The 26,364-nt window shown below is 36.0% G+C and overlaps 1 protein-coding gene across 50 annotated transcripts in view; it reads right to left on the reverse strand.

Moving 5' to 3' along the window:
- Positions 1 to 26,364, reverse strand: part of SIPA1L1 (signal induced proliferation associated 1 like 1) — a 368,156-nt gene that overhangs the window by 177,111 nt on the left and 164,681 nt on the right. For 22 of the 50 annotated variants that reach the window (XM_056810722.1, XM_056810753.1, XM_056810745.1 and 19 more), the window contains one exon: positions 16,827 to 16,880. The exons of 17 other annotated variants lie outside the window; for them this stretch is intronic. The gene's annotated coding sequence lies outside the window, so the exon portion shown is untranslated. Of the gene's footprint in view, positions 1 to 16,826; positions 16,881 to 24,182; positions 24,308 to 26,364 lie in introns of all 50 variants that reach the window. 11 more of the 50 variants (XM_056810744.1, XM_056810735.1, XM_056810743.1 and 8 more) reach the window with 2 other exon arrangements.

The following is a 26,364-nucleotide window of genomic DNA, read 5'->3' on the forward strand; positions in this document are numbered from 1 at the left end:
ATGAAGCCAAAGCAGTACTCAGGGGGAAATTTATATCCTTGAGTTTATATTTTAACAAATTAGAGAGGGCAGAGGGCAATGAATTGGGCATGCAAATTAAAAAACTAGAAAGAGAACCAATTAAAAATCCTCATATGAAGACTAAATTAGAGATCCTAAAAATCAAAGAATAAATTAATAAAATTGAAGTCAAAGAACTATTGATTTAATAAATAATACTAGAAGCTGGAACTTTGAAAAACAAATTACATAGACAAAGTACTGCTCAATCTAATTAAACAAACGAAAGAAGAAAACCAAATTGACAGTATCCAAGATGAAAAGGGAGACCTCACCTCTAATGAAGAGGAAGTTAAGGCAATCATTAAAAACCAGTTTGCCCAATTATATGAAAATAAATATGGCAAGCTAGGTGATATGGATGGATATTTACAAAAATATAAATTGCCTAGACTAACAGAGGAAGAAATAGACTACTTAAACAACCCCATATCAGAAAAAGAATTTGAACAAGCTGTCAAAGAACTCCCTAAGAAAAAATCCCCAAGTCCAGATGGATTAAAAATGAATTCGATCAAACATTCAAAGAACAACTAACCCCAATATTATACAAATGATTTGACAGAATTAACAAAGGAGTTCGACCAAATTCCTTTTATGACACAAATATGGTACTGATTCCAAAAACAGCCAGGAAAAAAAAAACAGAGAAAGAAAACTATAGATCAATCTCCCTAATGAACATAGATACAAAAATCTTAAATAGGATACTACCAAAAAGACTCCAGCAGGTCATCACAAGGGTTATTCACTATGTCCAGGTAGGATTCATACCAGGAATGTAGGATGGTTCAATATTAGGAAAATCATCCACATAATTGACCACATTAACAAGGCAAACCAACAAAAATCACATGATTATCTCAATAGATGCAAAAAAAAGCCAATGACAAAATACAACACTCATTCCTATTGAAAACACTAGAAAGCATTGGAATAGAAGGGCAAACATCATCTGCAATGGGGATAAACTAGATGCATTCCCAATAAGATCAAGAGTGAAAAAAGGATGCCCATTATCACCTCTATCATGTAACATTGTACTAGAAAACACTAGCTGTAGCGATTAGAGAAGAAGAAATTGAAGGTTTTTAAATTGGCAATGAGAAGACCAAGCTATCACTAGTTGACATAATCAACACCTTTAGCAAAGTCGCAGGATACAAAATAAACTGGCATAAGTCATCAGCATTTCTATATATCTCCAACCTATTTCAGCATCAAGAATTAGAAGGAGAAATTCCATTTAAAATCACCCTAGACAATATAAAATAGTTAGGAATCTATCTGCTGAGACAAACACAGGAATTATATGAACACAACTACAAAACATTATCCATACAATTAAAACTAGATCTAAACTAGATCTAAAAAAAACATTGATTGCTAATGGGTAGGATGAACTAACATAATAGAAATGCCAATCCTACCCAAATTAATTTACTTATTTAGTGCCATACCCATTGAATTACCAAAAAAGTCTTTTACTGAATTAGAAAAAAACATAACAAAGTTGATTTGGAAGAACAAAAAATCAATGATATCCAGGGAAATCATGAAAAAAAAATGTGAAGGAAGGAGCTTTGCAGTCCCAGATCTCAAACTATACTATAAAGCAGTGGTCATCAAAACAATTTGGTACTGGCTAAGAGACAAAAAGGAGGATCAGTGGAATAGACTTGGGGTAAGTGACCTCAACAAGAGTCGATGACAAGCCCAAAGATCCCAGCTTTTGGGAGCAAAATCCACTATTTGATAAAAACTGCTGGGAAAATTGGAAGGCAGTATGGGAGAGATTGGGTTTGGAGCAACATCTCATACCCTATACGAAGATAAACTCAGAATGAGTAAATAACTTGAATATAAAGAAGGAAACTATAAGTAAATTAGGTGAACAAAGAATAATATACATGTCAGATCTTTGGGAAAGGAATTACTCAAATTTATAAAGAGCTAAACCAATTGCACAAAAAATCAAGCTATTCTCCAATTGATAAATGGGCAAGGGACATGAATAGGCAATTTTCAGGTAAAGAAATCAAAACTACTAATAAGCACATGAAAAAGTGTTCTAAATCTCTTATAATCAGAGAAATACAAATCAAAACAACTCTGAGGTATCACCTCACACCTAATAGATTGGATAACATGACAGCAAAGGAAAGTAATGAATGCTGGAGGGGGTGTGGCAAAGTCAGATCATTAATAAATTGATGGTGAAGTTGTGAATTGATCCAACCATTCTGGAGAGCAATTTGGAACTATGCCCAAAGGTGATAAACTGTCTGCCCTTTGATTCAGCCATAGCACTGCTGAGTTTATATTTTAACAAATTAGAGAGGGCAGACCCCAAAGAGAAAATAAGGAAAAAGACTAGTACAAAAATATTCATAGCTGTGCTCTTTTTTGTGGCAAAAAATTGGAAAATGAGGGGATGCCCTTCAATTGGAGAATGGTTGAACAAATTGTAGTATATGTTGGTGATGGAATACTATTGTGCTCAAAGGAATAATAAAGTGGAGGAATTCCCTGTGAACTGGACCGACCTCTAGTAATTGATGCAGAGTGAAAGGAGCAGAACCAGGAGAACATCGTACACAGAGACTGAAAAACTATGGTACAATCGAATGTAACGGACTTCTCCATTAGTGGCAATGCAGTGATCCTGAACAACTTAGAGGGATCTATGAGAAAGAACACTATCCACATTCAGAGGAAAAACTATGGGAGCAGAAACACCTTAGAAAAACAACTATTTCAATACATGGGTCTAGGGGATATGATTGGGGATATAGACTCTAAACAATCACCCTAGTGCAAACATCAACAACATGGAAATAGGTTCTGATCAAGGACACATGTAAAACCCAGTGGAACTGAACGTCAGCTATGAGAGAGGGTGAGGGGAGGACAGGGAGGGAAAGAATATGATTCTTGTAATGAAGGAATAATGCTCTAAATTGACTAAATATAATGTTCAAAAAATAAAATAAAAAAAATAAAACTATGTACCAACATTTTAAACTTAATATGTTTCTTACAATATGATCAACTAAAATAACATGTAAAGAATACAGATTATTCAAAAAAGACAAAATCCTTTTCTCTTCTAGTTTTCTCCAAGGTCAGCATGATCAGTAAAGAAAAATATCTACATCTGCTGCTGGCTTGTATGAAAAATGTTTCAAAAAATATAAAACAGATTATTTAGATTCCTAAACTAAAACTTCATAATCAAATTACCTACATATGTGGGTGTATTCTAATTTCGCTGTATCAACAGCTTTAATCAGCCTTCCACAACATTTTTGATTACTGATTCATTGCATAAAAATAATGCTGGCAGCAAGAATCTGGATTAACCCTTTTTTAAAACAAAGAAGGAATTTAGGAAGGAAATGAAACACAGGATATAACAAGAAGTCATATATTATTTCATGTTTATAAAGTCCTTTACAAATATTATCTCATTTTATCCTCACAGCAGCTCTGGGAAGTATGTAATATGAATATTCTCATCTTACAAGTCTTATAAGTCATCTTATAAGGCAGACGGCTTAAATGATTTGACCAAGGTTATATATCCACTAAGTGTAAGTGTTTTAAGGCTGAATTTGAACACAGGTCTTTCTGACTTCAAGGTCAGAACTTGATCCACTGTGTCTTCAGGCTGAGGAATAAGAATGAGACAGTACAGATAGCTGAAGAGGCAGTGAACACTAAAGGTAGTATGGCTTGAGTCATTCCAAAATAGGGGTCCAGGTGAAATAGATCTTCTCTGTGACAGGCACTCTGTTAGTACTGGGAATACAAATACAAACACAAAACAGTTCTTGCTCCCCATGAACTGATATTCTATCAGGGAAGGTAATTCTGTATCTACAGAATTTATACTTGTATATACTATTCTGTATATAGAAACATATACAGAATAATCAGAAGGTAATTAAATAAAAGCATACCACATGCTCTGGGACCCTCAATCTCTCTCAAATACCATTGGCAGTTTGGTTCACCAGAGAGGGGTTACTTCTCCCCTCAGGATTCTAGGGGTAATCTTAAAGTAGTAGTGGAGAACCTATGGCACGGGTGCCAAAGATGGCACATAGAACACTCTGTTGTCAACACAACTGCCTCCCTCCCCATGTTCATTACTAGAAAGGCAGAGGGACTCAGGTAGAAATGGGCCCGTCCCCCTCCACTGTTCCTGATGACATTTTTTTACATCATCTGCCCCTCTGCCCAACAGCCCAATGGGAGCATTTTCTCCATCCCATATGTGGGATAAAGGGGGGGTGTGGAGGCACACAGACCACATTCTAGAGGGTGGAGGGGAAGCAGGCTCTGGCCCTTTGTCTTTAAAAGGTTGGGCATCCTTGTCCTAAAGAATTAGGAGGAACCCCTAAGTAGTTGAAATGAATTAGCTTTAAATGGGTATTACTAAGGAGGTAAAAATAAGAGTTGGTAAAAACATAACACCCCCCCCCCGCCCCATCAAAATCTATGACAAAATCTACAGACTCCAGGAGAAAGCAGGTTCAAGTTTAGAAAGCTCGTGTGACAGAAGTAAGGCACAGCTCTGGTTAAATGGAAGTCTTTTTCCACTTTTCTACTGAGAATTTATAGTGTTTACCTTCCAGGCTTTCTCTTGGGTTTTCTAAAGGATCCTGAATGTCTTTTCCCAGTTATCTCTAATTTATCTCTAGCTCCTAAAACAAACACTGCTAACAGTAATTCTGAAAACAGTGCTAGGATCACACATTGAAAGGACAAAAATCTTCTGACCTCAATAATTTCACAAGATCATTCCCTTCTGTTAGAAGAGAGGTTTCTCTTCTCTTCCCTTTCCCTACAAAGGACTGTCTCAGGAGTTTTATTGTGCTTGCTTCAACCAGTGTCATGGCTAAATGCTGGAAATAGCAGGTTTGAAATTTACTTCTTTTTTTTTTATTGAAACCCCATTGGGAGTAACTGAGTCTCCCCAATCCATGTCAAGAAACTTCTTGTGGAGCATCATTTAATCCAACGACTAAAATTCTTCAAATCCTTCCCCATTTGATTCACTAGATTGTCAATAGAGGAAACTGATAGAAACAAGCACTAATAAGAGCAGGAAGGGCTCCAGCAGTGGGCAGGGGTAGGGATAGGCTTCATGAAAAGGTAGTGTTTTCAGTTTTGTCTGTGGGTTTATATTTATTATATTTTTTATTATTCTTCTTATTATATCTACATATTATATAATGATAGAAACAAGAAATTCTAACAGTAGCTAGAACTTGAAAGTTCTTGAAGATTGCAAAATATTTCAAATGCCATCTCATTTGATCTCCACAACAATGCTGTGAGGTGGATGCTATATGTCATTCTTATTTTACAGAAGAATAAACAGTATTTTTAAGAGATTGATAAATGTCCTCCCTAGAATTACAAAGCCAGAAAGGGTCCGAGGTCGGGCCTGAAATTCCATCTTCTTGACTCCAAATCTCCTCTGCACCCACTGTCATTGAGAACATGAGGCACACATGAGAAAGGGGAATAATCTAAGCTCAGAGGATGGCCAGTAAAAAAGGAAGGGGAAAAGGCCAGTTTGGTTGTAGAGAAGAGGAAAATGATCAGATAGTTAATTGTGATTATGGTACCTTGGGAAGGGTTCTAAAAGCCAAAGAAAAAGAGAAGTTTTTATTTGATGTTATGAGACAAAAGGAAGCCACTTTATCAAACAAGGGAGTAACAAAATCAGATCCACCCTTTTAAAAAGAATAACTTTGCAAGGAAAAAGACTTGTACAAAAATATTTATAGCTACCCTCTTTGTGGTGGAAAAAAAAATTGGAAAATGAGGGTATACCCTTCAATTGGGTAATGGCTGGAAAAATTGTATCTGTTGGTGATGGAATACTCAATTGGAACAACTTCCAGGAATTGATGCAGAGTGAGAGGAGCAGAACCAGGAAAACATTGCACACAGAGACTGATACACTGTGGTACAATCGAATGTAATGGATTTCTCCATTAGTGGCAATGCAATGATACTGAACAAGTCAGAGGGATTTACAAGAAAGAACACTATCCACATCCAGAGAAAGAACTGTGGGAATAGAAAAACATTTGGTTGATTACATGGTTCAGTGGAGATATGGTTGGGGATTTAGACACTAAATGATCACTGTTGCAAATAATATAGAAATAGGTCTTGATCAAAACCTAGTTGAATTGTTCTTTGGTTACAGGATGGGGAAGGGAGGAGGTGAAGGACAGAACATGAATCATGTAACCATGCAAAAACAGCCTAAATAAATAAATTTTTAAGAAAAAAAAAGAGTAACTTTAATACCTGTGTGGAAGATGAGGAAAGACCAATAAGGACACTTTTAATAGTCTAGATTAGACACATTTAAGACTTGAAATAAAAGCAATAATGTATGTGGTTTTAAAACAATGGAAATATTTATTCTGTCCCAAATAAACTCTTTTCTTCAATTCATTAATGCATCTCAATAGTGTAGCTTAGTTTTTAAAAAAAGGATTGGGTTTGAAGATCCTTCTTTGGCTTAAAAAAGTATGGAAATGGGGAGTAGCTGAGTAGCTCAGTGGATTGAGAGTCAAGTGGGGGTGGGGGGTGGACTTAGGTTCAAATCTGGCCTCAGACACTTCCCAGCTGTGTGACCTGTGAATTTTAGATTATTCTCCATTTTGCTTAGTCTAACACCCAGGAATGTATACTCCCACACCATACTGGCAGGTGCTAGCAAGTGACAAATCAGAAACAACTGACTGTCTCCTGGGCTGTCCTAAGCCAAGCTTGAGCCACCATTGGCACATATGAGATGCGGGAAGTGATATAGAGAACTGCCTTTGTATTTCATGTCACTTCCTATGGGGAGGGCCTGGGCACCAGTAGATCCTGGAACTCAAGCCTAGAGGAACCTCTCAGATGGCTTCCTTGAGATGGTCACATGGTGAGTGATAAGACTGACTCCCCTCTTCCTTGGCTTTCTGGGGAGGCCCCCTTAGCCAAGGCCTTTGAACTCCTGCTTTGCTCAGCCTGAGCTGGAGCACTTTAAATTATTTTTTCTCTCCCTCATTCTTAATTTCTTCTTCCTATTGTAAATAAACAACCATAAAATTCTATTCTGACTTGAGTGCTTCATTGGGATTTAGAAATTAAATCCCTAGTGACCAACTAAATTTATATTCAGTCTCATCCCTAAATTTACCCTTAACAGACCCTGGGCAAGTCATTTAACCCCCATTACCTAGCCCTTACCACCCTTCTTCCTTGGGACCAATATACAGTATTGATTCCAAGAAGGAAGGCAAGGATTTTTTTTTTAAGTGCAAACATGAGTAGTTCAATATAAAATCACCTTTTAATTAAGTATATGTTTGAATTAAATATAGTAATATTAATTGTGTAATTTAGTAATATATTTTCCTTTTTCTACAACAGAAGCATTTTAACTTCTACAGATTAATTTCTCAAATTCAATTTGAACAAGTTAGAAAATTAGCATTTCTCTCCAAAAGCAAGGCAAAGATAAATTTAAATGTTACATTCTTTTCAGTTTAAGGCCTCACATTATAATCAGCAAAATTATCACCAGTTTAAAATGAGATAGAAAGATTATGCTTTGAAGAGCAATGAAGTTAATAAAATCAGTTAAACTCAACCTTTCAGTTCTGAGACCTCCAAACAAATCACAAATTCCAGGGAAGGAATTGGTCATGTTCTTAAATTTGTTGCATTTAATCTCATTCAGTTTACTCCTTTTATTTTAATGAATTTTTGTAGGCTCAGAAACAGAAGCACCTTGATTATGTAGCACACAAGCATGACAATGATTGTATATAGGAAAATGACTGCAAATCCAGAAATAAGCTTCCATTCATACCTATGACTGTGAAAACAGCTTCATTTCTAGCAGTAAAATCATCCTAGCCCACAAAAAGCAATATTCCTCCACTATTGTAGTAACATGATAAATGATATTCATACCCAGGAAGGAGAAACTTCATTAAATTTTGAGAAACGGGAACTGTTTTCTATTTTTTCTTTGTATTCTCAGTGTCAAGGTAATACAAGTAAATTAAAGATTAGGTTAACAATAACTTTAAAATAACTTATGGCAAAAAAGGAAAATATTAAATATTGAAGGGATTAAGGGAAAATTTGTACACGAATGCATTGTTGGTAGAATTGTGAAATGATCCAACCATTTTGAAGTACAATTTGGAACCAAGCCCAAAGGGTTATAAAATTGTACATACCCTTTGACTCAAGCAATATCACTATACTCGGTCTGCATCCCAAAGGATTAAAAAGGGAAAAGGACCTATTTGTACAAAAATATTTATAATAGCTCTTTCTGTGGTGGAAAAAAAAAACTTGGAAAATGTTGGGATATTTATCAATAAGGGAATGATTGAACAAGTTGAGGTATAAGACTGTGATAGAATGTTAGTATGTGATAAGAAAGGACAAACAATGATTTCAGGAAAAACCTGGAAAAGACATGAGTCAATGCAAAGTGAAGTGAGCAGAAACAGGAGAACACAAGTCACAGTAATAGCAATATTGTAAGATTATCAACTGGAAATGCCTTAACTATTTTTGGCAAATGCTGAGATCCAAGATAACTCCAAAGGGCTCATGATGAAAAATGCTCTCTCTCCAAAGAAAGAACTAACGGAGCCTGAATATAAATCAAGAAATATAATTTTTCACATTATTTTTCAGAGAGAAGAGAGGGTAAGGAAAAAGGAAGAGATTCTAGAACTGAACATTTTAGAAAACTAATATAAAAATTGCTCTTATATATAATTGAGAAAAAAATATTTTTAAATACTGCGAATATATATTTTTCATGTTGTCAAAAAATTCCCAATTACATAACATTTTAAAACTTTTTAAAATGTTCAGTTCCAAATTCACTGTCTCCCACTTGCTTTCCCCCATCCCTTAAAAAGTCAAAAAGTAAGATATCTATTATACATGGAAGTCATGCAACATATTTTCATATTAGCTATATTGTAAAAACACACACAAAATAAAAAAGTAGGCTTCAATATACAGTCAAGAGTTATATCAGTTATCTCTCTAAAAGGGGACATTTTCCATCTTTGATTCTTTAAAACTGTCTTGAATTGTTATCTTGATCAGAATAACTGCCTTAACAGCTGATCATTATAAAACTGTTCTTACTGTGAATAATGTTATGCTCATTTCACTTTGTGTCAATTCATATGTCTTCCCATGTTTTTCTGAGACCATCTTGTTCATCATTTCTTAGGGCACAACAATATTCTATTACAATCATATACACCAACTGGTTTGGCCATTCTCTCAATTTAATTCTCTCAATTCAATTTCCAAGTCTTTCCCACCACAAAAGAAGTTGCTATAAATATTTTTCTGCAAAAAGGTCCTTTTCCCTTTTCTTTTTTTTTTTTTTTTTTTTTGGAATACAGACCTAGTAGTGGTATTGCTGGGTCAAAAAACATGCCCAAAATCTGTTTCTTCAAAGCCCACCTGTCTAATTGTCCTTAATGCCTTTCCCCTAAGAATATCTTTTAAAAAACCCAGACCTATCTTAGAATTGATTCTAAGTATCAGTGTACAGTGGTATAGGCTGGGCAACTGGTGATAAATGACTTGCCCAGGTCACATAGCTGGGAAGTATTTGAGGTCATATTTGAAACCAGGACCTCCTGTCTCTAGGTCTGGCTCTCTATACTAAGTCACCTCACTAAGATTATATTTAGTTCTTCCTGTCTATATCTTATCTGCACTGAGACTGTGAACTCTCAATGATCAGGGACTGGAGTCCCCCCCCCTCCCCTTTTCTTTGCATCTCTAGTGTTTAGGTGTAATGGTTAAATTTAATGGTTGGATTTAAATTGTATGAAATAACATGGTCCAAGTCAAAAGTTTATTTTTACCAAAATAGAGGGTAAACAATAAAGTAGAGAAATGTGAAAGACATTAAATAAAATACCTATTCTAGTCCTCAGCCAGGAGGGCCCGTAGTGAGTGACCAGGAGGCTTCCTCCAAGATGGAAGCTAGTTTCTTAAGAAACTAGGAAGGGAGTCAGCCTTTTATTCACTCAAGGAAGTAGTCCAGCTCCAAGCCCAAGATTCAAACTGCAGTCTCCAGGAAAGCTCTCTCAAACCCTCCCCAGTCAGACTACCTCCAGAAGACAGTCTCTTCAGACTATCTTTTCAAAAACAATCTGCCTCAAGTCAAAGGATTTCCTGGCTTCTTGTCCCCTCCCCTATTCACAGGGGCCAATCACTTTTCTATATTGTCTAGCATTGCCCAGGGGGCAGTGTCTTTGGAATTGACTTCTCACTTTCTAAAGCTTAAGTTCTCATCTAAGGGTGTGAATTTTCTAAAATTCACCTTCTGAAGAGGTGAATACTCATCCTGGCTGACTGAGTGAACTCTTGAGTGAACTCTTAAAAGAATTCACAAGTTTCTGACCAATTGAGTTAAAAAAAAGGGTGGAGCTCACCAAGTATCTTGCTGGCTTCTCACTGGGCACTAAGTACGGTGTTTAAACTTTTGTTGATTCAATTTAAAAGGTAGACAAAGAATCAATCCTGTCTTCACAATATTGTGAGGTACTTAAGTTAGTACTAACTCAGAATTCAGAAAGAATTCTCTTTCACATCCCCCTTTGATCATTTTAAACTATTATAGAGATAAGAGGGAAATGAGAGAGAGAGAGAGAGAGAGAGTTAGTCTACATTCAAAATACTTGTGTTCAACCCTCCAAAGTTCAATCAGTTATGCTCTAAAGGTTATGCTGGACCTTCTGATGCTGTGGAGGTTTCTTCAGGCATCTTCATGCACCTTCCTTTTTTTTTTTAAACCCTTACCTTCCATCTTGGAGTCAATGTGTATTGGCTCCAAGGCAGAAGAGTGGTAAGGGCTAGGCAATGGGGGTCAAGTGACTTGCCCAGGGTCACACAGCTGGGAAGTGTCTGAGACCAGATTTGAACCTAGGACCTCCCGTCTCTAGGGCTAGCTCTCAATCCACTGAGCTACCCAGCTGCCCCCCATGCACCTTCTTTAAACAATTCATCTTCTAGATTCAAAGAGTTATTGAGCTCTCTTTCCTGAAATGTTTCTTTCTCAAAAGATTATTTTATGACAATTATACACAGGTCAGTCCCTGGTACAGGGTGACTGTGTATAGAGGAAGAATATGTTCCTGATGTGGGAACAATATTTTGTAACAACTATCCTTGCTGTTTCACTTTAGTAAATACCTTTGGTAAAAGCTAATAAGGCGACTGGATGGTGGGAACTTGTAAATGAAAGTACTAGAAACTCAGATTCAGAGGAACTTTTAGAAACCTGAAAGTAGTAGTCACCTTCTAAGGGTCTAGACTGACTATACAAGCAGGAGTTGAATAACCCCAGAGGGGATGCTAGACACATATATGTACTCCCTCCCTCTCCCACAGAATATTAAGTTCCTTGAGGTCAATGACTCTTACTTTCTGTGTTTATGTTCTCAATGTCTAATGGTGCCCAACAGATAACAGATACTAAATAAATGCTTGGTGATTGGAGAATTCCTTTTCACAACCCTTGGAATTTAAATACTCACATTTTACTATAACCAATATTTTAAAATGTTCTAAATTCATATCTTCAATACTCTGATACTAGGTTAGAAAAATTCAAATAAGAAATAGAAATTAATGTTTGCTGCCTTAAAGTGGTCATTGGTAAGGAATTCGAGGAAAGTCAATATAATGCTTTTCTCCTTTCCTTGTTACTGTTTTTAGTGCAATCCTTTATCTAGTATTGTTAGTTGCCATGGTGACACAAACAGAAGAATAAGACAGAAACTCAAGACTCTTTTGGTTTTGTCTTTGTAACCTCAGGGCCTAGCACAGTGCCTGCCATGTGGCAGGTACTTAATAAAGCTTGTTAAAATGAAGCAAATTCTCTCAAATTATTTTAGGTTTCCAATTCTAACCTGACCCTAGAAAAAAAGATATACAAACTAAAAATTGATCTTAAAAATAAAATTCAGTGAATAACCTGAAACTTCTGCCTTTCAGATATAGTAATAACAATTCTTGTGTGATTATATTTAATGAAAAAAGCAGTATGGTATAAAGAACATTGGATTTGAAGTTAAAAGAACCTACATTTGAATCCTAATTCTGGTTATCTCTACATGTGACCATGGGAAAAACCTTCAGTTTTTTCATGTGATATGTGAAAAGAGAAAAGAAGTTATAAAATGAAAGGAAGCTTCGTATATGGGGCAAGTGTTGGACTTGGTTTCACGAACACCTGGGTGCCCATGATCATTTTATACCACTCAATCAGTCTTTTAAAGTAGGCTCATTTTACAGAAAAGGAAACCAAGGCTGAGAGGGGTTAAGGAACTTAACCAGACTTTGATAGCTAGTGTGTAAGAAGCATGTTTTGAACACTTTTTCAAGAGACCAGAAAAACTGTTCAAAAGATTAACTTATGAAAATTCCAATGTTGAATGGCCAATTCTACTTCAATGGATCTCTGATCTTAAAAATGTGGGCACTTCCTTTCAACAGTATATATATTGACCTATTCACATTTCTATAATCTGCCTGTAAATGCTCCATCTGGGATTGACCAAAGTTCTATGTGCCTCTCCTAAGTCTCCTGACATTATGACATTATAACATCCTAGAAGGACTTGTGAATCTACTTACTATCCCTTACCTTACTACGTGATTTTTCCCCCATATTCCTATGTCAGTCATACATGCTTTTGAGAATAGATCAATTCATCGTTGGTAATACATTTGAGAACACATCAATTCATCATTGGTAATATACTAATCATTAATGAAAATATAAGAATGAACTTTTCACAAATACTATTATACAACATATTAGAGAATGACTAAATGCTTTTAATAACTGACTCCTACCCAAAGTTTCAAAGCAGTGGAGAGAGCTGACTTTAAGTGGTACTCCTAAAGATCTATTTTTAATGCAAGTAAAGATAAAAGTGTTAGGTCTGGAGTTTCTACTTAACTATGATAGCATAATATATCTCTCATTTTGGGGCAATTTTTAATAAGATCATTGAGTAAAAATAAAAGCATCATGAATTTAAGTTCGATTTCAAATCATTATATAAAAAATCCTCTAGTTGATGACTGAACATATGTAGTTTTGAATATTCACGGAGGAGTGCAGGGAAATAATAAGTAGAAAGGTTATAGAACCATCTCTAATGTGTAAGATTCTCCTAATTTCTGCAAAATATAGTTTTGTATTCTGTCCATTCAATGTCTACCTTTAAGTAGTAGAGAACCATCCTCTTTGTTGTAAGCCACCAGAACAGCCTTGAAAAAGGACACCCTAGAGATTCTCTCCCTGATTTAATTAGAAATTTTGGAAAGAAATTTAAAAGAGGTTTAGAAGGAAGATAGATTATGTCTCAGAGGTCATCTAGACCAATAAAAAGAAAATTTGCATAACACATTTAGATGTGTAAAGTATTGCATATAAATTATTTCATTTGAGCCTGTGGAAAGGAAACAAGACTGACAGTTGGTGAGGGAAGGGCAACTGGGAGTGGCAGTTGGGTCTTGTGACTAGCACTTCCTTCCTGCCGGGCTTCCTTCCTTCCTGGTGTTGGAGGTGGGAGGAGCGTTGGCTTCCCAGTCTGAATTAGGAGTGCCTCTACTAGGTTCAACCCGAAGACACAGGCCCAACCAGCTCTGGCAGTTAGAACTGTTCTTGTTGGTTTCTGTCTACTTCTAAGATTCTGAAATTGACAAAACTAACACAGATATAGCGTTCACAAGAATGGGAGAAACCCTCCACCAGTCTGTGAGGCCTGGCCTCAAATCAGAAGCTGAGAAAGACTCCAACCTTATTTAGGGACCTCCCCTCTTCCCTTTTCCCCTGATATCTCTCCAATCCGAACTTGTTATTAAAATTTCTCTTATTAGAATATCGCAGTCAGATAAGTGGACTATCTTTTCTGGACACAGAGCTGATCAGCTCAGTCATTCAACAACAAATGGTTCTTATCGGACCCCTGCTGCTGCCTCTTGGCAGGGGGCATCTCTCACCTTTGCCTCACCAGCAGCAATATTCCCTCTCTCCCTTAAACTCCTCCATTCCCTGCTACAAACCTTCCATATCCCCCATTTTTCCAATTTCCCCATATTTCCCAATAAATTTTACAAGCTTCACAACAATTTTACCTGATAGGTATTTTAATTATCCTCATTTTAGAGATGAGGAAACTAAATCTCAGATGTTAAGTGACTTACCCAAAGTCACAAAGCTAATAAATGTAAAAGATTTAAGTCTAGTACACCTAACTCTGTCTACTTCTTGCCAATGCATTATGTTATGAAGGATGAGTTTAGGCTGATTCAATTTTCTCTTCTTTCTGCTGGTCATGTTCAATAAAATATCCTGCAGAATTTTCAAACTTTTGCTGCTTCTCCCACCATTAGTCTATAATTCTCTACGTCTATTCTCTCAAAACAAGACCTCCAAGATGTTTTAAAACCCTGACTTTCTCATTCCTAATAATAATGAAGTTTACACAGGACTAGAGATGTTCTGGTGACTATCTACAATTAAAACTGGCAGGAAGTAAAATGTAGTCCTTTTTCTCTCAGCATTAAGGTATTAGGCAACATGGAAACAACTTATGTCTTTACTATCAGAAGCAACCAGTCTGGTCTTTACTATACAAAGTGATTTTGGGATGTGTCTTTTGAGTTTGTACTTTTAAAATGTTCAAAACTGTAGTCTAATGTTTTAAGAATAAGTTTTATGAACCAGAGGCTAGGTTAATAAAGCCTCTTCCCCAATTTCTATCACAAGTAACCCTGGGGCTGCTTTAATTTGCATTTTAATCCCCTAACTCAGCCAGTTCAATTTGCATGCAAAGGGGTGCCTATTCTAGAGACCAGGTGTGCTAGAAGCTCTGGAAAACACAATAGTGACTTGTCAGAGGTAATCTCCAAATTAGCCCTGCATCCAGATTAAAATCTAACTTCAATCTTTGACATTTGCTAAAAAGATTAATGTGGAGGATACCCTCTTCAGGAAGGCTAGACTGATGGGGTGAATGTGTCAGGATGATGTCACTTAACCTGATGTTACATTTTCCTCTAAGTAAGGGGTTTTCCTATAAACTGGAGCTTTTTCTTTTTCAACAAAGCAGTCTCTGGTCTCTTGAATAGTGGCTAAAGAGGGTGTTTTTTGAAATTTTCAAGATCCCCTCAATTTCCACTTTGGGGAGGAGCTAGGTTTGAGGGCGCCATACCTTATAAAACTAGAGGAGAACAGAGTAGAGTGCTTGTACCCCTCACCCCTCACCTCTCCCTCGCCTCAAAACTAACTACCACTGCTCAGGCAATCCAATGGGAGTGCTTTTTCTCTCTCTCCTGAGTAGAGTAAGAGGCGGAAGCAGTGTAACCTCCAACTCAGTGATGGGAGGGGCACAGAACGTGGTAGAGGGTGGCATGGCATGATACTTGGTCTGAGGTGGGGGCAGGGCCTGGCACTCTATCTCTAAAAGGCTATCAGTACTCAAAAAAGACATAGAATAAGAGAAAGGGGGGGGGGGGAATGAATGCTGAAAAAAAATGGATAAAGACTTACAAGTTTAACATTATAATCTGATAATTCTTTATTTTTACCACATCAATTATACATTTTCATTTTATTTTTAAAATTTCATTTTTAATAGCATTTATCAAATTTCCTTGATTTTTCTTAAGATTGTAAATTTTAAAGTCTGAAAGTCTTTTACTAATTTTATTTAACAAGTAACCAACTCACTTTGTTTTCTGATATATTCAGATTAATAAATGCTACCTATAATAAACATGCTTTCAAGGTATAAATATAAAAGGAAAAATGCTAACCACACTAAATATATTCATTGTATATACTGATCATAAATTCTTCTAAGTTATCTAATAATTTATTAAATCTTAGAAATACAGAGAAATTATTTTCTTGGAACAAATAGATTCATTTAAGTCCCTCGTTATATGTGGGAGACATGTTTATAATATGAAAATTTACAGACATGATCACATAAAAGGGAAGGGATACAGTATAGAAGGAAGTATATCTAGTATAGAAACACCCAAAACCTATTTGGAGGAGGGAGGGCTAACATGATTTTATTGGTGAAAACAACTCCTGGTGAGAAATCTCCCTCAAGTGATATATATTGGCTTTGAAAATTATTATGTAGAGAGTTGGTTAGTGCACTATGAAGTTAGGTTACTTGCCCACAGCCACACTACAAGTATATGTCTATGGCAGGTTGGGGGGACATGAAGTCATGTCTTCCAGACTCTATCCACTATAGCATGTCACCTTGGGGGATAAGCCATCTTTTATATCTTTTACATTTAGAATTAGTTAGACTCTTGTTTTCATGTGGAAATTATAAACATGCTTAATCAGATCCCTTTATATGTGTTTTCATCTAAATGACTATTTCTAAGAGTATTCCTTATAAATGAATTCCTTATAAGCACTCCAGAAAACACATTCTTAACACCCATTAACAAAAGTATTTCACTGAGACCCTATAATGAAAAGGACCTGAAGTTTGAAAAGAAAAATACTTTCCCCAAGAAGACATAAAATGTTGTGCACATCTTTGATGAATCACAATGAAAAATCACAATGAAAAAAAAGTACAATGGAGCACCAGGCCTGAAGTCAAGAAGATTTGAGTTCAAAACCAGCCACAAATACTTACTGGATGTGTGACTCTAGGCAAGTCACTTAATCCTGATTGCCTTAGTTTCTTCATCTGTAAAATGAGACAGAGAAAAGAAATGGCAAATCACTCCAGGATTCCTAAGAAAATCCCCTAAAAGGGTCACAAAGAATAGGACATGACTGAAAATGACTAAATGACAAAGAATGGTATTAAAAAACAGTCAAAAAGTTCAAAGCAAGTGTGGAGGAATCCTTCTATAATAAGTATATTAAAAGTTTTAGTACACAAATATTATGTTTGTGGGAGAGACTCATCTTTTTTCTTACTTTTTTTTGGTATTCCTATCTTCCTACAACTCATCAAATACTACTTCATCTCCTGTCATCTTTGCCAAAGTGTAAGGTAAAAGGATGTGAGGTAAAAGCTCAGGAGTATGTTGATTTCAATTTCTCATATTATTCATGATTTGGGGGAATTCATTCATGAGCTAGTTAATAGTTTGTAATTGTTCTTTTGAGAAATGTTTGAGCATATCATTTCGATACTAATCTATGAGAAAATGGCATTTGGTTTTATAATTTGTTAATAGCATATATCTTATTTAACCCTTATCACAGAGAAATTTGACAGAAAGATTTTCCTCCCAATCACCTCCCTTCATTTACTGACATTAATATGCCTATTCAAGGTATATTAATTTTACTTGTATGAAAATTTTTTTCCATTTTATAAAATCAAAGTTATCTAATTTATCTTTTATAATTGTTCCATCCCTTGTTTGGTTAAGAATGCATATCCTATGCCCTTCAGTTGGGAAATGGCTGAACAAATTGTGGTATCTCTGTTGGTGATGGAATACTATTGAGTTCAAAGGAATAATGAGCTGGGGAATTCCATGGGGACTGGAACAACCTCCAGGAATTGATGCAGAGTGAAAGGAGCAAAACCAGGAGAACATTGTACACAGAGACTGATACACTGTGGTATAATCGAACGTAATGGACTTCTCCATTAGTGTCAATGCAGAGATCCTGAACAAGTAAGAGGGATTTACAAGAAAGAACACTATCCACACTCGGAGGAAAAACTGTGGGAGTAGAAACACAGAAGAAAAACAACTGCTTGATCACCTGGGTTGGGGGGATATGACTGGGGATGTAGAATATAAATGAACATCCTAGTGCAAACATCAACAACATGGAAATAGATAGGTTCCCAGTGGAATTGCATGTCAACTATAAGAAGGAGTGAGGGGAGGGGAGGGAGGGAAAGAATATGATTCTTATAACCAAGGAATAATGTTTTAAATTGACTTAAAAAAATGCATATCCTAGGGGAAGCTAGGTAACTTAGTAGATAGAAAGTCAGGCTTCAAGATTGGAGGTCCTGGGTTCAAATTTGGCCTTAGACACTTATTAGCTGTGTCATCCTGGGCAAGTCACTTAACCACAACTGCCTACCCCTAACCACTCTTCTGCCTTGGAAATGATACTTTGTATTGATTCTAAGACAAAAAGGTATGAGTTAAAAAAAAAAAGAAAAAAGAACATATCTCCTGTCCATACCTATGAATGCTATACAAATTCCTTCTCTCCTAATTGTTTTGTGGTATGACATTTAATGTTAAGATATATCCATTTAAAGTGAATAGTGTAACATAAAATGTTGAACTAAGGTTATTTTCTGCCACACTACTTTCCACTTTTTATAGCAATTTTTAAAATCAAACTGGGATTCTTTATTGAACAGAGGACTGAGTTCCATAGTTTCTCCATTATCTAGTACATTCCTAATGATTCACTTTTTTTTTAAACAAAGACCAGATGGTCTTTTAAAAAGATTTGTTTTTGGGCTTACTTCCTAATTCGTGTTCCTCATAGGTTGTTATGCATGAGTCCCATATATGTGAAGTATTACTGTATTTCTTGGTATTCTGAAAGAGCCAAGAACATCATCATCAATCAATGTTAATATTCCTAGGTTTATTTATGGTTTGCAAAGCATTTTAAAATTATCTAATGTAATTCTTACAAAAATCCTGTGATGTAGGTGTTATTATTATCCCAATTTTACAGATGAGGAAACTCAGATTCAGAGAGGTTACATTACTTACCACAGAGTAGGGTATCTAAAGAGGAAAATGAACTTATGGCTTTCTAATGCCAAGCCCAGTATTTTATTCATTACTCTGTCCAGCTGCCATAGAAAGTACACAAAGACCTATAATAAATGTTTATAAAGATTTTACTCTCTCATATTTCTAAATATATACACATATGTACATATTATATGAGAGAGAGAGAGAGAGAGAGAGAGAGAGAGAGAGAGAGAGAGAGAGAGAGAGAGTGATAAAGAGAGAAATCTAATCTGTAATCCAGCAAACATTTTGAAGCATTTATTATTTTATGGATACTGGAGATATAGAACACAAAAATGAAAAACATTATTAATGACTACATTTAGTGAAAAAGTGGTAAATTACTAGCAAGGGACAAAGTATATCTTCTGAATGATTAAAATATTTCATCAATATAGTTCAAATTTATAGGAAGAAGTTTGTAGGAATTTATTTACTATTCTAAAAATAGCTTGCTTTCTTCCTTCTTTATTGTTTTTAAACCCATACCTTTTGTTTTAGAATCAAAATAGATATTGGTTCCAAAGCAGAACAGTAGTAAGGGCTAGGCAATTGGGTTTAATGACTTGCCCCAGGTCACACAGCTAGGAAGCACATGAGGCCAAATTTGAAGTCAGGTCTTCCCAAATGCAGGCCTCAACTGAAAGCCTGTTGTTCTAAATAACTTAATGTTCTTATTTTATAAGATACTGAAACCCATTAGATTTTTATCTCTAAAAATGGGGAAACAAAAATATTTTAGCAACATTTTATGTAGTAGAAATAAATGGCAACAAAGTAAATGCATGTGTATTAGATAATAGTGAGAGACACTGAAGTACATGAATGAAATGGAATATTACTATGGCATCAAAAATAATGAGTATGAAGAATACTAAACAGCATAAGAAAATTACATGAATTGTTCCAAAGTGAAGGATGTAGAATCAAGAAAATATTAACTGTCTGTAAAAAAATGAAATTGATCATTACATAGAATGACCAAACTTATCCGCAGAGATGACAAAACATATCCTCTCATCAAGCATCTGGGTGGTTCAATGAACCAGGCTTGGAGATGAGAGGTCCTGGATTCAAATTTGACCTCAGATACTTCCTAGACATGTGACCCTGGACAAGTCACTTAACCCAATTGCTTAGCTCTTACCACTCATCTGCCTTGGAACTGATACTCAGTACTAATTATAAGACAGATGATAAGGATTTAAACTAACTCTCTCTTTTTCTTTCCCTCCCTCTTTGAGAGGTGGGAGTGTAATACTTCTTGGCCATTTTTTTCACCAGATGTCTTGCCACCCTAACAGGAAACCAATAACAGCAAAAATAATTGAAATATATTTTTTAAAAGAGCTTCAATAAAACTTTTAAAATCAAGATGAATCATACTTATTAAATACTGAAAAATGTTAGCTTTTACAAGCATGACTGGCAATGACATTTAGTAATGGCTCCTAAGAGTTTACTTGCCTCACAAAAAGTACAACAATTATGAGCTTTTCCTCAACAAAGTAATTCTTATTAGTTGTGTGATCTTAGGCAAGTTATTTAATCTCTGTGCCTAGGTTTCCTTATCTGTAACATGCTGTTCAAATGTATGTTTAAAGGAAAAAAAGGGAAAAAAATGAATAACATGCTAAGAATTGTCTCTAATAAGGCACTCTTACAGTATATGTAATAATCAGTCATTGTCTTCCTTCAAAGGAATAAGATGCTGACAGCTAGTCATTATAGTTCTGAAACAATTCAGAAAGGTTTGCTCATATAAACTATAGGTTGACTATAAGAAATGTCAACTTTCCTTGACATGGTATTTTTAGTGTTCCCCATTACTGCTTGAACAGGTTGATTATGAAATGCAAGAAAGCAAACTGTGATGAACAGCCACTGAAAATGCAGACATTTGTTTGGCCAGTTCCCAAATGTGAGGTAACTTTATTTCATTTATTGAGACTACACAGTATTTTGCAAGGGGAACTATAGCTGATGTAACATAAATTATGACCAAAAATTACATTTTCTATAAATTCAACAATTTTAGGAGGGGAATAATACATTATTCTCTTCAGAATCTCTGCTTCTTAATTCACTAAATAAGAGGTCTAGCAAACATTCAGTTTCTAAGACATTAAATAACTTTGTCAATTCTACCCCTATAATGACTTTCATCTATTCCCTTCCCTTCAGCTCACAATCACTAACCCTGATTCAGGCCCTCATCAGTTCTCACCCAGAGTACTGCACCTGCCTCTTAATTGGGTGCCCTTGTTTCCAAGTTTCTCTCATTTCCAATATATCAATCCAAATCAGTAACAAATTAGTATTCGCAAAACAGGTCTAACCAGATTATGCATCTGTTCAAAAACACTTCAGTAGCTCCCTAATGCCATTGGGATAAAATACAAACGGGATAAAATACAAACTCCTCAGTTTGGCATTCAACTCTCTCCACAATCTACCTTTCCATATTTAGGTTCTACCTCCATGGCTCTGTATATAGGCTATTCTTTTCAAGGCCTGAAGTATGCTCTCTCCTCAACTCTGCTTAAGTTTTTTCTAGCTTCTAACACTCAACTCATCTAGCACCTCCTATTCAAAATCTTTCTAGATTTCCCTACCAGTCAGTACTCCATTTCTCCTCAATGTATCTGCATAAATACAATCCCCACCCTATGCTCTTTGAGAGGAGATAGTTCCACTATAGTCTTAGTACTGAAAGTCACTAACATGACAGCAAAAGTAATGAATGCTGGAGGGGATGTGGGAAAGTTGGGACATTAATGCATTGCTGGTAGAGTTGTAAATTGATCCAACCATTCTGGAAGGCAATTTGGAACTATGCCCAAAGGACGCTAAAGACTGTCTGCCCTTTGATCCATACATAGCACTGCTGGGTTTGTACCCCAAAGAGATAATAAGGAAAAAGACTTGTACAAGAATATTCATAGCTGCACTCTTTGTGGTGGCCAAAAATTGGAAAATGAGGGGATGCCCATCAATTGGGGAATGGCTGAACAAATTGTGGTATATGTTGCTGATGGAATACTATTGTGCTCAAAGGAATAATGAAGTGGAGGAATTCCCTGTGAACTGGAAAGACCTCCAGAAAGTGATGCAGAGTGAAGGGAGCAGAACCAGGAAAACATTGTACAGAGACTGATACACTGTGGTACAATAAAACATGATGGACTTCTCTACTACAGGCAATGCAGTGATCCTGAACATTTTTTGAGGGATCTATGAGAAAGAACACTATCCACATTCAGAGGAAAAACTGTGGGAGTAGAAAGATAGAAGAAAAAGAAATTCCTGATTACATGGGTCAAAGGGATACGAAACAGTAAGCACTTAAAATGCTGATAGGGTTCAGTGCTCATTTTAATGGCAAGAAAAATACAAAGTAGCTAACATTTATAAAGCACTTACTTTGTGGCAGACAATGTATTAAGCACTTTACAATTATTAGCTCCTTTCATACTCACAACAACCCAGGGAGGTAGATGCTATTATTTTCTGCATTTTATAGATGAAGAGCTGAAGTAAATGAGTTAAGTGGCTTGCCCAGGATCACACAGTTAGTGTCTGAGGCCGAATTTGAACTTGGGTCTTTCTGACTAGGCCCAGCATTCTATGCATTGAACCCTTGAAAATCGATTCCACTACTACTTTCTAAACTGTTGCTTCCATTGTGGTTTTCTTGTAGATATACTTGGTCTGGTCCAGCTGCAGTTTAATGACTAAATTTTCTTAAATGTTATTACATTTCTCATATGGTACATGGAAGGATGAGATGGAAGAGTTCAAATGTGGGAGGATAAAAATATATCACAATGGAAACTTTGGCAGATTAATCCCATTTTTCTTCTATTTATTAGCTTCAAAGGTTCATTATTAAATGCTCTTTGGAAAATTTAGTTGGATTCATGAAATGTTTTACAAAGAATTTTTTTCCTTTTGATGAATTATTATTGATAGATATAATCAAAGAACCAACTTGGTTCACACTAATTTTCTGATACTAGTATCAAGAGAGGTATAAAAGAGAAATTTGCCAAAAGTTACTGCTACTCTGAGAAAAAAATTCAGCACAGAGGCAAAATGGTGATGTTTTATTAAGATGACAATGTCGATGGCATCATAAACACTATAATATACATGATTCAAAAATTAAAAACTTAGCACACAGAAAACACTAAGCAGGCAAGGAATGCTACTTGACCATACTATGACATGCTATTAGATAGGAAATAAATTTAGTCCAATGATACCTATATTTTAGACATTCAATGTAGATATGCAGACCTAGATCTAGAATTGAATAGGAAAGAGAAATGGATGAATGCCAAAGTGCCTGTTCTCTCTTGCACATGAGTATACACATGTGTGCTTATATACCCTCCCCCAACACACACACATAAAGGAATCTTTCAACATTAATGCTCCTCTGCTAATATAATATCTCACTAAAAATCATACACCACAGTCTCGAAATAATCGAAACTGTGGGTCAAGCAAAGGGCAATGGTGAAACAGATGGCACAAGTAGGCTTCCTGTCAAAAAGTAGTATAAAAGATTAGATCAGAAGAGGTGATTCAATTATGTACTAAGAGGAAAGGAAAACAGATGGAAAGCCCAAGTGTTACACTGGTGCACATGAAATGTAAATGAGCCAAGGAAGAACTCTAAGTTTGGTACCTCCATTGTGGATTTAAAGGACAGAGTCAGGTATGTCACAGAATAAGTGGGTCACTATAGTCACCATGACAGGCAATGCACAAATGGATGAAATCATCAGTCAGTTCAAGTATAGAATTACTGTAAATAGGCTATTTCATTAAATTGTTTTTTTAATCCCTTCTAATTCCAGATACATTCTATAAAGAAGGGTATATTCATTGAATCAAAGAATGTGAGAGCTGTGAGGAATCATCAATGGTCATCTAGTTCAACTGATATAGGAAAAGAATCACATAACTATATATAACATAACAGAAGCATCCACGCTTCTGTTCTATATATAACATAACAGAAGCATCCAGGCTAGAAGCTTAAGGAATTCCCTCCCTGTAGAGAGAGCCATGACTCTCCAGGACAGCTCTCATTGTTAGGAAGCTTTTCCTGATAATCAGACTAAATTGGTATCTTTGCAACTTGCATCCATTGCTACCTTTTCCACCCTCTGGAGTCAGAGGCAATGTCTAACCCTTTTTTAAACAACAGTTTTTCAACCAATGAATGGCAAGCTATTTTGTCCCACCTGAGTCTTGTCTTCTCCAGAGCAGTTACTTCTATTGATGTTTATATAATACAGCCTGCCTCAAAGCCATTCACCAACCTGGCTGTCTTCTAGACACTCTCCAAGTTATCAATGTTCTTCTTTAACTGTGGTGCCCAGAACAAAAAACAAAACAAAACAAAACAATAAAAGAGATAAGACACAATGAGGGCAGAGTATAGCCAGACCTCACTATTCCTCAAAGTTATATTTCTTTTAACATAGCCCAGGATCATATTCTTGGTGCCACATCACATTCTCCAAGCTACACAATAGCCTCTCCCAAGCCTTCTCTACAATGTCCCAGAAACCTCTTCAATCTGGAAGTTTCACATTAACCCTGAACCTCACAGACCACAAATATCCTCCTCCCCCAAAGCCTTTCCCTTTCATTACTACCAGAATCTCTATTTGAAAGGTGAAGCCAAGGCCTACCATGTCTTCATTTCTCTCCAAGCTGCACTCCTAAGCTTCTGGACTTTATTTGTCATGCTACTGTGTCCTTCCTTTCTGTCTCCCACCCCATATTCAACTCCTTTTTATGTGTGCGCTTTCCCTATTAGAATGTAAACTCCTTGAGAGCAGGCAGTCTTTCTTTCTGCTTATATCTGTATTCCCCCAGCATTTAACACAGTGTCTGGCACATAGTGAGAACTTAATAAATGTTTGTTGTTGACTGACAGTGATGACTCATTGTAATGATGATATATTTAATGTTACAAAACCTTTTTCAGGTCAATTAAGGCATGACTTTACATTTATTTCTACTGAACATAATCATATTAGATTTAGCTCAAAATTCTAGCCTGCCAAGATCTTTTGGAGGCTGTCATTCAGTGTGTTATCTATCTATTCCAGACTGATGTCATCTGCAGATATGCTGAACATACCATCTTTGCCTTTATCTGAGTCATTGATAAAACTTTTAAACAGCACAGAACCAAGAAGAAATATCTAAGGTTTTCAATCCTCCACGGCAGAATTTTTCTGCCTTGTTTATACTAAGATATTAATAATTAATCTTTGAGACTAACAATCTAACTAGTTTGAATCCATTTAATTCAAAGACTGAATTATTTAAAAGCAATTGTATTAGCATCTAGTCCACATATTTCCATCTATCCCACAAGAATAGCACATGTTGTTTTATCAAAAGTTTGGGGGAGAGACAGAAAGAGGCAGAAAATAGGCAGTTATCCAGCTAAACTCCCCAACATTCCCCTCCAAACAACTTTAAAACAATGACTCAAATAAAATCTTGGAGAGGCAGAGCCAATAAAAAGTCAGGGTGAGATGTTTTTCCCAGCCTAAGAAACCTTAAAAGATAGGCAGGAAAAGTCTATAGCACCATGGTGGAGATCTGATGAAGGTTTGTCCAGGGCCTACATACACACTTGGCAACAATAGCTTAAGGAGTTCTCAGCCAAGAGAGTGATGTGAGGGGCTCAGACAACTGCTCAGAAAAAGATTACAGGGGACTCTTAGGCTGTCACTGGGTATAGCTGGTGCTGAATGGTAATTATTTTGCCCTTACACAGTTCCAGGTCAAAGAGGAGTGGTGGTGGTTGGGCACTAAGAACCAGAGGCACTGGTCCCAGAGTCAAGGTGGAAAGATGTCCTAGCACATGTAGCTACAAGGAAAACAGGGGTTCTTCTTTGGTAAAGACCAGAGTACAGAACAAGAGAGCAATGACCATATTTCCCCCAGGACGATACTACCTTAAAGTATCAAAAATTCATAAACACCCAGAACTAGATTTCAAAAGAGCAGAATGAAAAAGTCATATGCTTAGAACAGTGCCTCCCCTACTACAAGGTGGGCAGAGTCCAACTTTAACATAAAGTTCAAAGTCAAGAAATAGACTAGAAAAATAAGGAAACAACAACAACAAAGGAAATGACCATATTATTATAGTGGCATAAAAGACTAAGACATAAACTCAGAAGAAGACAAAAATATGAAAAGAGCTAAAAAAAAAAGCTAGAAAGGAAATTCATGTCCAAGAGATAAGATTTGTAGAGAAAAAAATAGGGAAGAAAATAAGAGTGGTTCAAGAAAATTATTAAAAAGAGAATTAGCAATTTGGTAAGAAATACACAAAACAATTCATGAAGAACTCATTAAAAAAAAAGGTGAAATAGCTAACTAAAGAAAATAATTCCT

Source organism: Monodelphis domestica, chromosome 1 (genome assembly GCF_027887165.1).
Source record: "Monodelphis domestica isolate mMonDom1 chromosome 1, mMonDom1.pri, whole genome shotgun sequence".
Classification (NCBI taxonomy): domain Eukaryota; kingdom Metazoa; phylum Chordata; class Mammalia; order Didelphimorphia; family Didelphidae; genus Monodelphis; species Monodelphis domestica.